Raw genomic sequence first — 16,143 nt, forward strand, 5'->3', positions numbered from 1 at the left:
CCTGGCTGAGTGTGAAGGCAGTCAGAGAAGGTTAGCACTAGATTTTGGGGCACTAAGACTTTAATAAATTTCCATGGTGCTCAGTGTCAAATTTCAATTATTGTGACCTTGAATAAAGGCTTCTGTGGACCAAGTTACTGCTGTGAAAAGCTATTTTGAAGAACATGGAGAATGCAATGGTTATGTGGGAGGGGGGTACCTACTTCTAACAGTGCTAGAGAGATTTAATAAAGAAAATGACAAGCTTGGGGGTTTTAAATTCTTGGCCAATGGTGCAGTTAGAGAACCATGACTTTTCTAATAACACATCTCTGCAGAGTCTTGTCTTATGGGTTGCTAAGTTACCATATAAGTTGAATTCTAGTCCCGTTTAAGAGTTTTGACTAAGAGATGGGACATTAATTTGGAAAGAGTGGAAATAGCATTAGGGAAACTAGTAGAATTTGGAAAACTTCAAATTACTCTTGAAATCTACTGAACCTCCCTTATTAGCAAGAGTAACCTTTGCCACCCTCTTTAATAAGACTTTTGCTGCCTCACTTGAAGACATGGTATTGTTACTTCAAAAGAGCTGTCAGTTCCTCTTCTTTATTACCCATCATCTCCTTATTATGTCCAAACTTATAACCAAAGTCAGATCCCAGCATGCTTCAGGAGGAAAAGCCTGACATACCAATAGAACTACAAGATAATACAAACTTATACCACATATACTCAGGTTTATGGATGGAAATTGAATCTGAGGATAATAAACAGTGTTAAGGAAAAGGTAATTGAAGATCATGCTGATGATTTTGTATGAATGCACTTAAAAGATTTCAGATTCACAGTGATGATTGACATTAGTAATGGTTCTGAATGTTTAACTAATTGATAAAATTCAGCCTTAATTGGGCTGAACTGAAGTTGAGGTGGCAGAAATTCCTTATTAAAATGTTGATGAAAGAATCTTGCCAGGCATGGTGGTAAACACCTGTAATTCCTGTACTTAAAAGGCAGAGGCAGGATTGTAAGTTTGAGGCCAGCCTGGGAAGCATAGTGAGTCCCAGGCCAGCCAGGGACACATAGCAAGACCTTGAAACAAACAAACAAAAATTTTAAGAATCCAAGGATATAGAAATGTTAAAATGGATTTATTAGGTGTTGCCTACTCACCAACCAATGAAAAAGTACCTGTCTTCAATAGTTCAGAAATGACTATTAGAATATCTTTTCTAATTCCTGGGAAGCAAATGCCAAGTAACATCATCCAACTATATAGAAGAAACACAGTAAGAGTGGTTACTGTAATCGATAGTAAGCCTTAAGTGATCATCTGAACCATATAATCTGCAAGGATCACTGACATTGATTTACAAGTCTTGTAGTCTCAGATTAAAAAGTGATGTCTGACAAGGGAGTAATAGATAACCACTGCCAGTGGGAATGCAAGCTGGTGCAACCACTCTGGAAAAAAAATTGGAGACTTCTTAAAAATCTAAACACAGACCTGCCATATGATCCAGCAATCCCACTCCTGGGGATATACCCAAAGGAATGCAACTCAGGTTACTCCAGAGGCACCTGCACACCCATGTTTATTGCAGCACTATTCATAATAGCCAAGTTATGGAGTCAACCAAGATGTTCCACTACTGAGGAATGGATCAAGAAAATGTGGTACTTGTACACAATGTAATTTTACTCAGCCAAGAAAAATGAAATCTTATCACTTGCAGGTAAATGGATGGAACTGGAGAACATCATTCTGAGCGAGGTCAGCCAGGCTCAGAAGACCAAAAATCGTATGTTCTCCCTCATATGCGGACTTTATCTAGGACAAATGCAGCAATGTGGTTGGACTTGGATCACATGACAAGGGGAGAGCACATATGGGAGATACAGGAATAGGTAGAAAAACCAAAACATGAAAGCCTTTGATGCCCCCACTCCAGAGGAACTAATACAGAAACCTTAAAATGAAGGTTATCAGGAGCAGGGGATCAGGAACCAATGTAAAGATCAGTTAGAGTTGAATCAACATGGGTCATAACATATGGGTACACAAAAGCAATGGTAGGAATCTCTCTGTATAACTATCCTTAACTCAACTAACAAAAATGCTTTGTTTTCTTTATTATGCTTATGTCTTTTCTTCAACAAAATTAGTGATAAGGGCAGAACAGGACCTGCCTGGAACTGAGTGGGGGATGGGGGTCAGTTGGGGAGGGGGGCAGGGTGGAGAAATGACCCAAACAATGTATGCATGTGTGAACAAATGAACAAAAATACATAAATAAATAAAAATTAAAATTAAAAATTGGAGAAGAGGAGGGCAGCCATGCCCTGCATGGGACGGGGATGGGGAGGCGGGGGATTGAAACCAGTGGAAGCAGGGAGGAAGACGGGTGAATGTGGTGCAAATACTGTGTACGCATGTATGTAAATGGAAAAATGATACCTGTTGAAACTACTCCAGGAAAGGGGAGGGGGGATAAAGAAGAATGGTGGAGGGGGTGAATTCAAGTATGATATATTTGATATATTGTAAGAACCTTTGTAAATGCCACCCCAGCCAGCACAACAATTAAAAAGTAGCTAAAAAAAAATGTGACTAAAGGGACTCAGTCTTTCTGAGATCCCCATTTGAGGATCTACGTTCTATTTTTCCTCTCTACTTAATAAACCTGCTCTTTTGCTCACCTCATGGTCTGCGACTTTCATTCGATGACTTCTATTTTTCTATCTCAATAAACTCTCCCATTTTACTCACAAAAATGTGACTAGGGGGTGAAGAGGATCAAAGTATGTTACATATGTGTGTGTGTGTAAAGATAACATAACAAATCTCATCTAACACTTTTTGAAAAGAGGGGAGGTAGAGAGAGGGTTAAGGGAATATAATCAAGGGGTGAACTTGTTCAAAGTATACTATAAACATCTGTGGAATTATCACAATGAAACCCCATTGTACTATTAATGTATGCTAATAAAATTGGCAGTATACTAATTTTATATAGCTGTATAACAAAAAGCTATCAGTCTGACAATAGAAAGTTATGGTCCATCAACCATTCCTAAATTCATGTCATTCATGACCATAGGGCCCCTTGATGCAGAGGAAGTTGGTACTCTTGATGAACCCTCAAAGATACATTGACAGTTGCCATCTATCAGAGTAACTGTACACTGTGGAAAGACACATACTCTGACACTGTGAGGAATAAATAATGGTAATTCTGATCTCTGAAGGTCCTGGATAGTACTATCATCTACTTGCCACTGTGGGAGGCCCTGTGGATCAGATGATAAACTCATTTTGTGTTGACGCAAGCCAGAGTTGGCTCAAAGGATCTTTAAATCTACTTTGTCATCATTTCCATGATCCTTGAGTTTACAATTGAAATAAATTTATTTGGAAATGGACATATACCACCTCACATTGGCTTCCTGATTTACTGAGTAAAGAACTCCTGCTAATAAACTTAAAATTTACTATATGTATAAAGATGATAATATCATTGCATCTCTATTTAACATGGCTAACTTGCATAGAACATGGTTCTTTTTTTTGACGAATAACAATGACTTTTAAATTGCTGCTGTTTCCACTTTAGACTATTAACTGGAATGCTCACACAGCACATGGCAGGTGATATGCAGCTATTTACCTGGGAAATGCTTTTTTCTTTTTTTTTCTATTTCATTCTTTATAAAACTCCAGAAGCAGTTTGTTTTCACCAAATATGGTCAACAGATTGCCTGCATTCTTTTGCCATAGATTTTTGTCTAACCTCTGGGTTTTGTTGTAATTTATTCTGCAGGGATTTTAACTGTCTTATTTTATAGAATATCACAGTGGTGCACTACTTGGATGACATGACAATGGCATGTTATAAACAAAGGGTACATTAGATGCCATAAGACATATAAATGCTAGAATGTTGGAGATAAACTGCACGGATATGCAGTTATTTGCCACTTTGTTAAAATTTCTGATGGGTTAACAATACCTCATTTAGATATGTTTCTTATGTTCATTTGAGTAATGTATAAGGATGTCTGCTTTAAATAATGAGCAGAGAGAGAAGGCTCCCAGCTCTCTAGTTGCAAAACAAACAATTCTGCCAATTGACCTTTATGACCCAACAAATTCAATGGTGTCTAAAACATCTGTCACAAATCATGATACTCTATGGTCATTGTAGCAAGTCTAAATAGTAGGATTACAGAATAAGCTCTTTGGAATTTGGAAAACAACCCTAACCTCCTTGGCAAAACATTGTTCTTCTAAAAATTAGTTTCTAACTTGTCCTGAGAAGACAGACAATGGCATACAAAGTAACATGACATCTGAGGGTCATATGATAAACTGGGATTATTTATCCACAAAACCTTAAACAAGAGTGTGCTCAGCAGCCAGGGAAGTTTTATATTTAATATAAGGCTCAGTTCAGACCTAAAAGCACAAATAAGTTACATGAACATACACTATTATATACATACTCCTATATCTCTACTTCTGTATTTCTGTTTATATGACCTGATGGGAAGTCATGTTTTAGAATACAATTAAATAGAGAGAAAGTATTAAATACCAGTAACAGACTAAATACATGACTGTATAATTACAGCCTTAATTGGGGTGACCAATATGGAGAACAAGAGGAAAATATCAAAGGGCAAAATGACAAGAGAATCCCAGCTACAATCACTCACAGAAGGTAGTGGTTAGTGCTTTGTCTGGATGGTCATGGACTTGGATTTATGACAAGATATTGGAGAAGACATAAGTTTGTGAATTTTTCAGAATGAATCAAATATTAATACATTTGTATACTAATACTCATCCAAACTGTTCTCCTGAGAGCGTTAAGCAATAATCACGTGGATGAGATGACATATTTTGTGGATGTCATTTGGGTATCTTTATCCAGACATTAAGGATTTCTCAATGGAATTGTTTATCAAGTGACAATAGTAACAGGATTGAAAGTATGCACTGGAATAATGGTGCCAAGGCTTATCTAGATAATTCCATTGTTGGCTGCCCAAATTTCCAACCTCAAAAAACCAGTGGTTAGCACACACCACTGAAATCAGCCAGCAATGAAACAAGTTTTCTTCTTTGGAATAGACATTTACCCCAGATATGGATTTGCCTATCCTGCCAGGCATGCTTATACCATCTACATCTTTGGAGTCTCATTATCATAAGCCACAAAATATTACTCTTGACTAAAGCACTAGGGACCACTCACAGAAGACACTGATCTTAGGATATGTTCTACTGCTCAAAAGCAGCTGACTTTATTGAATAGTGGAATTGCCTATTAAAAACTCATAAGCTTAACTGAAAATCTGGATTGTTGTATAATTTGCTTAAATAAGTAACAATACATGGTGCTGTTTCTCCTATAGCCAAAACATATGGTCCAAGACTATAGTTTTCTGCCATAATAAAAAACTGGATGGCTTAATCAGTATAAATTTATTTTCTCACAGTTCTGGAGGCTAGACTTCCAAAAGCAAGGTGTCAGCAGGGTTGGTTTCCTCTGAAGGCTATAAGAGAAGTCTCTACACCAGGCCTACTCACTGGTTTGTATATCATCTTCCCTCTGCATAGGCAAGGCCCTGAGTTCAAACCCTAATACCATTAAAAAGAGAAAAAAGATTATGATGATCAGATGATCAGTCACCTAAACTCCTCAAGCATTACTTCATCCCCTGTATTACCAACATGTTCAAGATGTTAAAGACCTCAAAATGATCAGGTAGCATTCTAATCTTTTGGGGGGTTTTCTGTTTTTTTGGTGGGACTCGAGTTTGAACTCAGGGCTTTGTATTTGCAAAGCAAGAACTCTATGGTTTTAGCCACAACTCTAGTCTACTTTGCTCTGGTTATTTTGGAGATAGGTCCCAAGAGCTATTTGCTGGTGCTGGCCTCTAACTGTGATCCTCCCACTCTCAGTCTCCCAAATACCTAAGGTTACAGGCGTAAGCCACCGGTGCCCAATACATTCTAATCTTCTAGATCAATGGAACTTTTATTCTGTCAGCCAAGTTTTCCTTTCCGTAAGTGCTCTAAATAAACAGAGCCCAAACAGAATGGAAAATAAAAATATTGTCAAGAGTTTTCAGTGATAGCCTGATGTGGTAGTGTACACATTTGTGATCCTAGCACTCAAGAGGCTGAGGCAGGCGTGTGTTACATAATGTATTCAAGATCCGCCTGGGCTATATAGACAGACCCTGGCTCAAAACAAATAAAATAAAACAAAGCAACAACAAAAACAGTTTACTACAGCATGGTACTGACACAGAAAAAGATATGAAGACTAGTGGAACAGAATAGAAGACCCAGATATGAATCCATGCAGCTATATACTACCTGATTTTTGACAAAGGTACCAAGAACATAGGATGGAGAGAAGACAGACTCTTCAACAAATGTTTTTGGGAAAACTGGATATCTGCCTGCAAAAAACTAAAACTAGATCCATGTTTATCACCCTGCACAAGTATCAACTCAAAGTGGATTGAAGACCTTAATATAAGACCTGAAACCTTAAAGCTAGTCCAGGAAAGAGGCTGGAATACACCGGAGGCAATAGGCATAGGCAAGGACTTCCTCAGTAAAACTCAAGCAGCTCAGCAACTAAGAGAAAGGATGGACAAATGGGACTACATGAAATTAAAAAGCTTCTGCACAACAAAAGAAATGGTCTCTAAATTGAAAAGTGTGTCCACAGAATGGGAGAAAATCTTTGCCAGCTATACATTTTACAAGGGGTTCATAACCAGAATATACAGGGAGCTCAAAAAACTAAATGCAAAAATAAAATCAATGACCCAATGAAGGAATGGATAAATGAACTGAACAGAGCCTTTTCAAAGAAAGAAGTCCAAATGACTAAAAAAATGCATTCCTGGCCATAAAGAAAATGCAAATCAAAACCATATTAAGATTCCACTTTACTCCTGTTAGAATAGCTACCATCAAGAATGCAAATGACAACAAATGTTGGCAAGGATAACAAGGAAAAGAAACCTTCATACACTGCTGGTGGGAATGTAAGCTAGTACAACCACTGTAGTATGGAGGCTCCTTAAAAAACTACACGTGGATCTTCCATATGACCCAGCAATCCCACTCCTAGGGATCTATCTGAAGGATTGTAGTCAGCTTTCAACAAAAGCACCTGTAGATATTTATTACAACACTGTTCACAATAGCTAACTTATGGAAACAGCCAGGATGCCCCACTACTGACAAATGGATTAAGGTAATGTGGTATTTATATCCAATGGAATTTTACTCAGCCACAAAGAAAAATGAAATTTTGCCATTTGCAGGTAAATGGATGAAACTGGAGAACATCATCTTAAGTGAAATTAGCCAGGCTGAGAAGGCCAAAAGCCACATATTCTCTCTCATATGTAGAATATAGACAATATAAATACAGCAATATTATGAAACACTGGTCACACTAAGGGGAGGTCACACACAGGAGAAGTAGGGAAACTATATAAGAACGAATATAGAAATCTTAAACCAACTGAAACTACCATAAGAAAGGGACTAAGACAGAATGAAGAAAATTAGAAGAGATAAATCAATTTGGGGTTATAATACACATATGCATGGAAATAGCACAAGAAAACTGTGTAGCTATCTTTATCTCAAACAAGCTAAAATGTTATGTTGTTCATTTTCTCTTTTCTCTTTTTCTTCTACAAAATCAGAGAACAGAAGGGCAGAACAAGTCCTGCCATTGGGGAGGGATGGCACCACTGGGAAGGTGGAAGCATTGGGGAATGGGTGTAGTAGCGTTAATATGGCACAAAAAAATGTGTACACATGAAAGTAAGTGCAAAAATGATACCTGTTGAAACTACTCCAGGAATTGGGAGGCGGGATGAAGTTGAGATGACTTCATATATGATACACTGTTAAGAACCTGTGTAAATAGCCAAGTTATGGAAACAGCCAAGATGCCTCACTACTGATGAATGGATCAAGAAAACATGGTATCTTACACAATGGAATTTTATGCAGCCATGAAGAAGAACGAAATGTTATCATTCGCTGGTAAATGGATGGAATTGGAGAACATCATTCTAAGTGAGGTTAGCCTGGCCCAAAAGACCAAAAATCGTATGTTCTCCCTCATATGCGGACATTAGATCAAGGGCAAACACAACAAGGGGATTGAACTTTGATCACAAGATAAAAGCAAGTACACACAAGGGAGATATGAGGATAGGTAAGACACCTAAAATATTAGCTAGCATTTGTTGCCCCCAATGCAGAGAAACTAAAGCAGATACCTCAAAAGCAACTGAGGCCAATAGGAAAAGGGGACCAGGAACTAGAGAAAAGGTTAGATCAAAAAGAATTAACCTAGAAGGTAACACCCACGCACAGGAAATTAATGTGAGTCAATGCCCTGTATAGCTATCCTTATCTCAACTAGCAAAAACCCTTGTTCCTTCCGATTATTGCTTATACTCTCTCTACAACAAAATTAGAGATAAGGGCAAAATAGTTTCTGCCGGGTATCTAGGGGTGGGGGGCAGAGGGAGGGGGCGGAGTGGGTGGTAAGGGAGGGGGTGGGGGCAGGGGGGAGAAATGACCCAAGAATTGTATGCACATATGAATAATAAAAAAATAAAAATTAAGAAAAAAAGAACCTGTGTAAATGCCACAATGTACCCCCACCCATCATAACAATAGAGGAAAAAATTAGGTACTCAGAATGGAAATAGAGAACTTGAAAAAAAGTTTACTAATGGTATTATTGAGAAAAGCCATTTCAATTCCCACCTCTTGGGCCTTGTTACAGGCTGAATTACACTCTTCCCCCATTTGATGAAGCCTTAAGTCCCAGTACTTCAGAATGTGGCTATATTTGGAAATAAAGCCTTTATAAGGGTAATCAAGTTAACATGAAGTTATTAAGATGGACACTAGTTCAATATGACTAATGTTATGAGAGGAGGAAATGTGGACAGAAACAAGCACTCTGCCACTTGAGTCACACTCCAGCCCTAATCACAACCATCAAGAAGAAAGAGGTCTGAACTCCACAGAGTGAGCAGAGGAGCACATCACATGTCTGGAAGCCAATTCTTTCTGTGGATCATCTCCTAGTACTGCCGTATTCAAGGTCATGGTCAATTAGCAACTGCAGCAACCACACAAAGGCAGGACTACGAGTCTCAGATACAGAAGAGTGAAAGTGTGGTGTATTAGTCAGCTTTTTGTCATTATACTCAAATTCCTGAGGCAATTCACTTATAAAAAGGAAAAGGTTATTTTGGTTTACAGTTCTGGGAATTCTTGTCCATGATCAAATATCCTATTGCTTTGGGCCTCTGGCAAGGCAGCACACCATGACAAGAGAGCATGACAGAGAAAAAAATACTTATATCATGAGCCAAGAAGCAAAGAGAGCAAGAAAACAAAGCCCTCTTCTAGATCAGACATCCAATGACCTGAGGCTCTCCCACTAGGTCCCACCTCCTAAAGATTTCACTGCCTCCCAAAAGTGCCACCATAAGGACCAAGGGTTTAAACACATGGACTTTTGGGGGAACACTCAATATTCAAACTATAGTAATTGGGTTATCTTACCAGGAATATTATAACCTGACAGAGGGGAAAGGGAACCTTCAATGGGGAGTGACACAAATGCAGAAAGAATTATCATAATGTATAATCATATTTATTCATTATTGAAATGTATTAACCTTTTCTTTAAAAAAAAAGAAAAAGTCCCTGTCAGGGCATGGTAGCTCCAGGGACTATAATCCTAGCTACTTGGGAGGTGGAGATTGGGTGGATAGCAGTTCCAGGCCATCCTGGGCAAAAAGTTCACGAGACCCCATCTCAACCGATGACTATATGCAAGAAAGTACAAATAGGACTATCATAGTCCAGGCCAGCCTAAGCACAAAGTGAGACCTTTCTCAAAAATAATCAACACAAAAAGCTGTTGGAATGGCTCAAGTGGTAGAGCACCTACCTAGAAAACATGGCCCTAAGTTCAACTACCAGTATTGCCAAAAAAAAAAATCCTTGCTTCTCATTATTTCCTACATAGTATATTAATGGCGATTAACAAAAAGGTTTATTTGTAGGCTATCAAGGCATAATTATGATTAACCAGAATAGGGGTCAGTGAACATTTTCTGTAAAAAGCTCAATTGGTGGATATTTTTGGCTTTGTGTGTCCTATACTATATGTATCAATCACTCAACTCTGTCATTGGGCTACAAAAGCTGCCAAAGACAACATGTAAACAAACTAGCATAGCTATGCTCCAATAAAATTTTATTCTTCAAAAATGGGTTATAGGCTGGATTTGGCCTGGAAACTGTAGCTTGCTAACTCCTAAATTAAAGGATAAATGTAGCTAAGAAAGTTTTAGTGACTGTCGAGATGTTGATTCTTCCCTTGAAAGAAAGTGAGGGGTAGTTGAACTTTATTTTGCAGGAAAAATGTTTCTGTTGCCATTGTTGCTTTGAATTTTAATTATAGGTTTTTGCAGATCCAGTCAAAAAGGTGGACTGTGGAAGGTAACCCAAACCCCTTTTTAGCTAAAAGCTAAAAAGTTAAAATTCATTTTGAAGTAATCCTTCCAACTGGGGTTTCACATGTGACCCATGTTCCACCAAGAAGACACATTTGTACAGAACCTGAAAGGAGAAGTAAATAAAGCGGGAAGATCACTCCTTAAGGGCAGTGGCCAGCTAGGCAAGTGCAGTGGGCTCAACTGGTAGAGCTTTTCTGTATGGTACCTAATATTATTAGAGTTGAGCAGAAAGCAACACCAGAGGGCAATTACACTGGATCCATCTTGGCCCGGGAATAGGGGGCCAATCCAGGCTACACTGCTGCCCTTAAGGAGATGAGAATACCAATAAGCACTCATTTTATTATATAAAAGTCTCCCTTTCTGAATGCAGACTCTGTTTTAATAATTCTTGATTACCCAGCAACTAGTTTAATATCTAGTACAGAGTTAGCATATGTTAAATTTCAGTGAATTGAAATTAGTGCCCTGTTATTATCGTACATAGAGTGGATTATTACCTGAAGCATATATGGCTAGAGAATGCTATAGTCATCATAACAATTTTCTTTTCCCCATACCAGCCAACTTTGGGGACTTGATCAAGGGACGCTAATAGTAAAATAGCTTTTGAAATGAAACTCAAAAAGGGAAGACGCAGATTTCACTGGTGGAAAATTTTACCTTTCACAAACAAAGCCAGTTGCCAGAGGTAGGGCTGATACTCACACAGTGGCTGATACTGGAAATAATTGATTTACATTAATAATTAAATACTTAACTTAGATGTTCTGGTGATTCACACCTGTAATCCTAGCTACTTGAGAGACTGAGACTAAGAGCACAGTAGTTCCAGGCCAGCCCAGGCAAAAAGTTTGTAAGACCCCATCTCAGTGGGAAAAAAAGCTGGGCATGGTGGTACATGCCTGTCATCTCAGCTATGGCAGGAAGTGTAAAATAGGTGATCGTGGTCCAGGCTGGCCTGGGCAAAAAGCAAGACCCTATCTCAGAAATAACCAGAACGGAAAGGGCTGGAAGTATGACTCAGTTTGTACAGTGCCTGTCTAGAAAGAGCAAAGCTCTAGTTCAAACCCCAGTACCACCAAAAAAAAAAAAAAAATGACAGCTAATTTACATTAAATATCTCAATTTCAAAGCCTATATATTGGAGAACATTACTTGTGTGCCTACTATGTATAAAAAACATGTGTTCTTATTTAATTCGCATAACATCAGTAAGTAGATATAATTGAGCATTCATATTCCATTAAGTTGGCATTGTTGAGAACCGAAGAATGGAGCTGGTTAAGCAATTAGCCATAAACATTATTGAAATGCCATTCCTAGAACACATCCTTCTCCCTATTGCCTCAAGCTTTGCACAAGCTCTTCCTCTGCTTAGAATAGTCTGCATTCTCCATTTCAACTAATTACTATTTACTCATCCTTTAGATCTCAGCCCAAACACTGCTTACTCAGAGAAACTATCCCTGACTCCCAACCACATCAGGAGGTCTCAGCATGTATCACAGTTCTCAACGACTCATTGCATTGCCTTTAAGTTTTTGTCTCCCCTGCTAGCTTGCAGGTAACTGAGACCATATAGATCTGCTCCTTCTTATCCCCTATGCCCAGCACAGAAACGCAATAAACTTTTTTTGAATGAAGAAATGAGTAAACGAGTGAACACAACTTACCTCCAATCGTGCTAAGCACTTGATCTTCTTCAATCCCCACAACAGACCTGAGTCATGTGCTATTTTTATCTCCCCTTTGCAAGTGAGGAAACTGAAGAGCAGAAATAGAACAGCCTGCCGAGACACACATGCCTAGTGAGTGACAGCACTGAGATCCAAGTCTGGGTTCTGTCCTCTGCACCATATCACCATGTGCTATGGTTTGGATATTGGTTAAGTGTGTCTCTCAAAGGTTCAGGGTTTGGAATCTTCCTCCCCGGTGTGGTGGTACTGAAACATTTAGGAGGCTGAGCCTAGCACAAGGTAATTAGGTCATGGGGGCGTCATTCTTGGAAGAGATTAATACTGGTCTCCTGGAGTGAGTTGGTTCTCTTGACAGGGAATTTTTATAAAAGGAACAGGCATGACTCCTGAGTCTGTCTTGCTTCCTTTCTCACCACATGTGACTGCCCTCTCCCTGTCCCATGTGCTCCCACTGTGATGCAGTCCACTATGTTATGATGTAGCCAGATGGCCCTCACCAAAGACCAGAACAATAGGGCTGCCTGATCTTGAACTGTCCAGAACTGTGAGCTGAATAAACAAAAACAAACAAACAAACAAACAAAAACCTCTTTTCATTACACATTATCCAGCCTCAGGTATTTATGGCAACAGAAAACAGACTAACATGACATTGTATGTTTCAGTGAGTATCCTCAGACAGATTTTCATCGTCCTTCCATAACATTGAAGAACAACATGAAATCACTGCAAGACAAGCAAACATTCACAAACAGTTTGACCACGTTTGATGGCTGCTACAAATAGAAGGAAGCACAGTGTCAGGGTAGATTTGAGATTCTTTTCACACTTCTGTGGTAAGAAGCAAAAGCTGGGAATTCAGAAAACAGCCTTTGCACTTAAGAGCTTTACAAACGGCTCAATAAATCCTGCTATACACACTGAACTCTTTAATACCGTAACTTTTCAAAGTAGTCATTTTAGGTATTTGAAAAAAATCACTTAAAAACTAGAATATATTCACAGATTGCCTTTCATACGATTTTACTTTTCTGAGAAAATTTTTCATAAATTTCATCATCTGGATTATCTTACTTGTAAATTGACTTTTATTTTTAAACATATATATATATTCAGGCATAATTTACATAAATGCATAAATGTGGAACTTTTCTTCTTTTCTTTTTTTTCTTTGTTCATTTATTCACATGTTCATACATTGTTTGGGCCATTTCTCCCCCCTGCCCCCACCACCTCCATCTCCCCCCCACTCCACCTCACTTCCAGGCAGAGCCTGTTCTGCCCTTTTCTCCAATTTTGTTGAAGAGTAGACATAAGCAATAATAAGAAAGACAAAGCATTTTTATTAGTTGAGATAGGGATAGCTATACAGAGAGATTCCTAGCATTGCTTCCATGCACAAGTGTATTACAACCTGAATTGATTCCCTCTACCTGATCTTTTCACTAGTCCCTAGTCCCCCTTCCCATATTGACCTCTGTTGCTTTAAGGTTTCTGTATTAGTTCCTCTACAGTGGGAACATCAAATACTTTCAAGTTTTGGGTTTCCTACCTATCCCCATTCCTCCCATATTGCTCTCCCCTTAGCGCGTGATCCAAATCCAACAACATTGCTGCATTTGCCCTAGATCTAAAGTCTGCATATGAGGGAGAACATACGATTTTTGGTCTTCTGAGCCTGACTAACCTCACTCAGAATGATGTTCTCTAGTTCCATCCATTTACTTGAGAATGATAAGATTTCATTCTTTTTCATGACTAAGTAAAATTCCACTGTGTATAAATAGCACATTTTCTTAATCCATTTGTCAGTAGTGGGGCGTCTTGGCTTTTTCCATAACTTGGCTATTGTGAATAGCACTGCAATAAACATGGGTGTTCAGGTGCCTATGGAGTAACCTGAGTCACATTTCTTTGGGTATATCCCCAGGAGCGGGATTGCTGGATCATATGGTAGATCTATGTTTAGATTTTTAAGAAGCCTCCAAATTATTTTCCAGCATGGTTGCACCAGCTTGCATTCCCACCAGCAGTGTACAGGGTTCCTTTTTCCCCACATCCTTACCAACACCTGTTGCTGGTGGTGTTTTTGATGATAGCTTTTCTAATGGGGGTGAAGTGGACTCTTAGTGTGGTTTTGATTTGCATTTCCTTTACGGCTAGAGATGGTGAGCATTTTTTCATGTGTTTTTTTGGTCATTTGAATTTCTTCTTTTGAGAAAGTTCTGTTTAGTTCAGTTGCTTATTTCTTTATTGGTTCATTGATTTTGGGAGAGTTTAGTTTTTTAAGTTCCCTGTATATTCTGGTCATCAGTCCTTTGTCTGATGTATACCTGGCAAATATTTTCTCCTACTCTGTGGGTGGTCTTTTCAGTTTAGAGACCATTTCTTTTGTTGTGCAGAAACTTTTTAATTTTATAAGGTCCCATTTGTCCATCCTTTCTCTTAGTTGCTGGGCTACTGGGGTTCTGCTGAGGAAGTCCTTGCCTATACCTTTTACTTCCAGAGTGTTCCCTGCTCTTTCCTGTACTAACTTCACAGTTTCGGGTCTGATACTAAGGTCCTTGATCCATTGTGAGTTGATACTAGTAGAGGATGATAAACATGGGTCTACTCTCGGTTTTCTGCAGGCATATAACCACTTTTCCCAGCAACATTTGTTGAAGACTCTGTCTTTTCTCCATCGTATGTTTTTGGCACCTTTGTCAAAAATGAAGTGGACATAGTTGTGTGGATTCACATCTGGGTCCTCTATTCTGTTCCACTGGTCTTCATGTCTGTTTTTGTACCAGTGCCATGCTGTTTTTATTGCTATTGCTTTGTAATATAGTTTGAAGTCAGGTATTGGGATACCTCCAATTGCTCTTTTTGCTGAGTATTGTCTTGGCTATTCACGATTTCTTGTGTTTCTAAATGAACTTTAGGATAGATTTTTTCAATCTCTGTGATGAATGTCATTGGGATTTTGATGGGAATCACATTAAACATTTAGATTGCTTTTGGTAGTATAGCCATTTTTACTATGTTGATTCTACCAATCCATGAGCATGGGAGATCTTTTCATCTTCTGTAGTCTTCCTCGATCTCTTTCTTCAAGGGTTTGTAGTTCTCCTTGTAGAGATCATTCACATCCTTTGTTAAATTTACTACTAGGTATTTGATTTTTTTTGAGGGTATTGTAAATGGAATTGTTTCCATATATTGTTTCTCAGTTTGTTTGTTATTGGTGTATAGAAAATCTAATGATTTTTATAAATTGATTTTGAATCCTGCCACCTTGCTGTAGCTGTTTATGGTGTCTAGGAGTTTTGGGGTAGAGTTTTTGGGTCTTCAGGTATAGGATCATGTCGTCTGCAAATAGGGATATTTTGACAGTTTCTTTACCTATTTGTATTCCTTTTATTTCTTCTTCTTGTCTAATTGCTCTGGCTAGGAATTCCAGAGGGGGGTAGTGGGCACCCTTGTGTCATTCTTGATTTTAGGGGAAGTGGTTTCAGTTTTTCTCCATTAAGTATGATGTTGGCTGTAGGTTTGTCATATATAGCCTTTACAATGTTGAGGTACATTCCTTCTAGTCCTAGTTTTCTTAGAGCTTTTATCATGAAGTGGTGTTGGATCTGCAATTTCTTATTTTCCTTATGCATAGACCAGCCATTACTCCCACTCCAAGGGAATCCATTTTAACATGTATTATTTATGTTCACAGAATAATACATTTAATTTAATCCTATACCACCGCACACACATTTACATATTATAAAATCAGCTTTTTTTAGTCATTGTCTTACAAAGAAAGTTCCTGTTATTTATGCTTTTCTGCATGCTGCTTTTTTCCCTTAACCCCTCATAGAAATTCCTCCAACTT

General features: G+C 38.5%; 1 long non-coding RNA gene across 1 annotated transcript in view; it reads right to left on the bottom strand.

Moving 5' to 3' along the window:
• Positions 1–12,923, bottom strand: part of LOC141415443 (uncharacterized) — an 88,873-nt gene extending 75,950 nt beyond the window's left edge. The window contains exon 1 of the long non-coding RNA XR_012440470.1: positions 12,255–12,923. This is a non-coding gene — a long non-coding RNA (uncharacterized lncRNA). The remainder of the gene's footprint in view (positions 1–12,254) is intronic.
• Positions 12,924–16,143: the final 3,220 nt, after the last annotated feature.

Source organism: Castor canadensis, chromosome 13 (assembly GCF_047511655.1).
Source record: "Castor canadensis chromosome 13, mCasCan1.hap1v2, whole genome shotgun sequence".
NCBI classification, from domain to species: domain Eukaryota; kingdom Metazoa; phylum Chordata; class Mammalia; order Rodentia; family Castoridae; genus Castor; species Castor canadensis.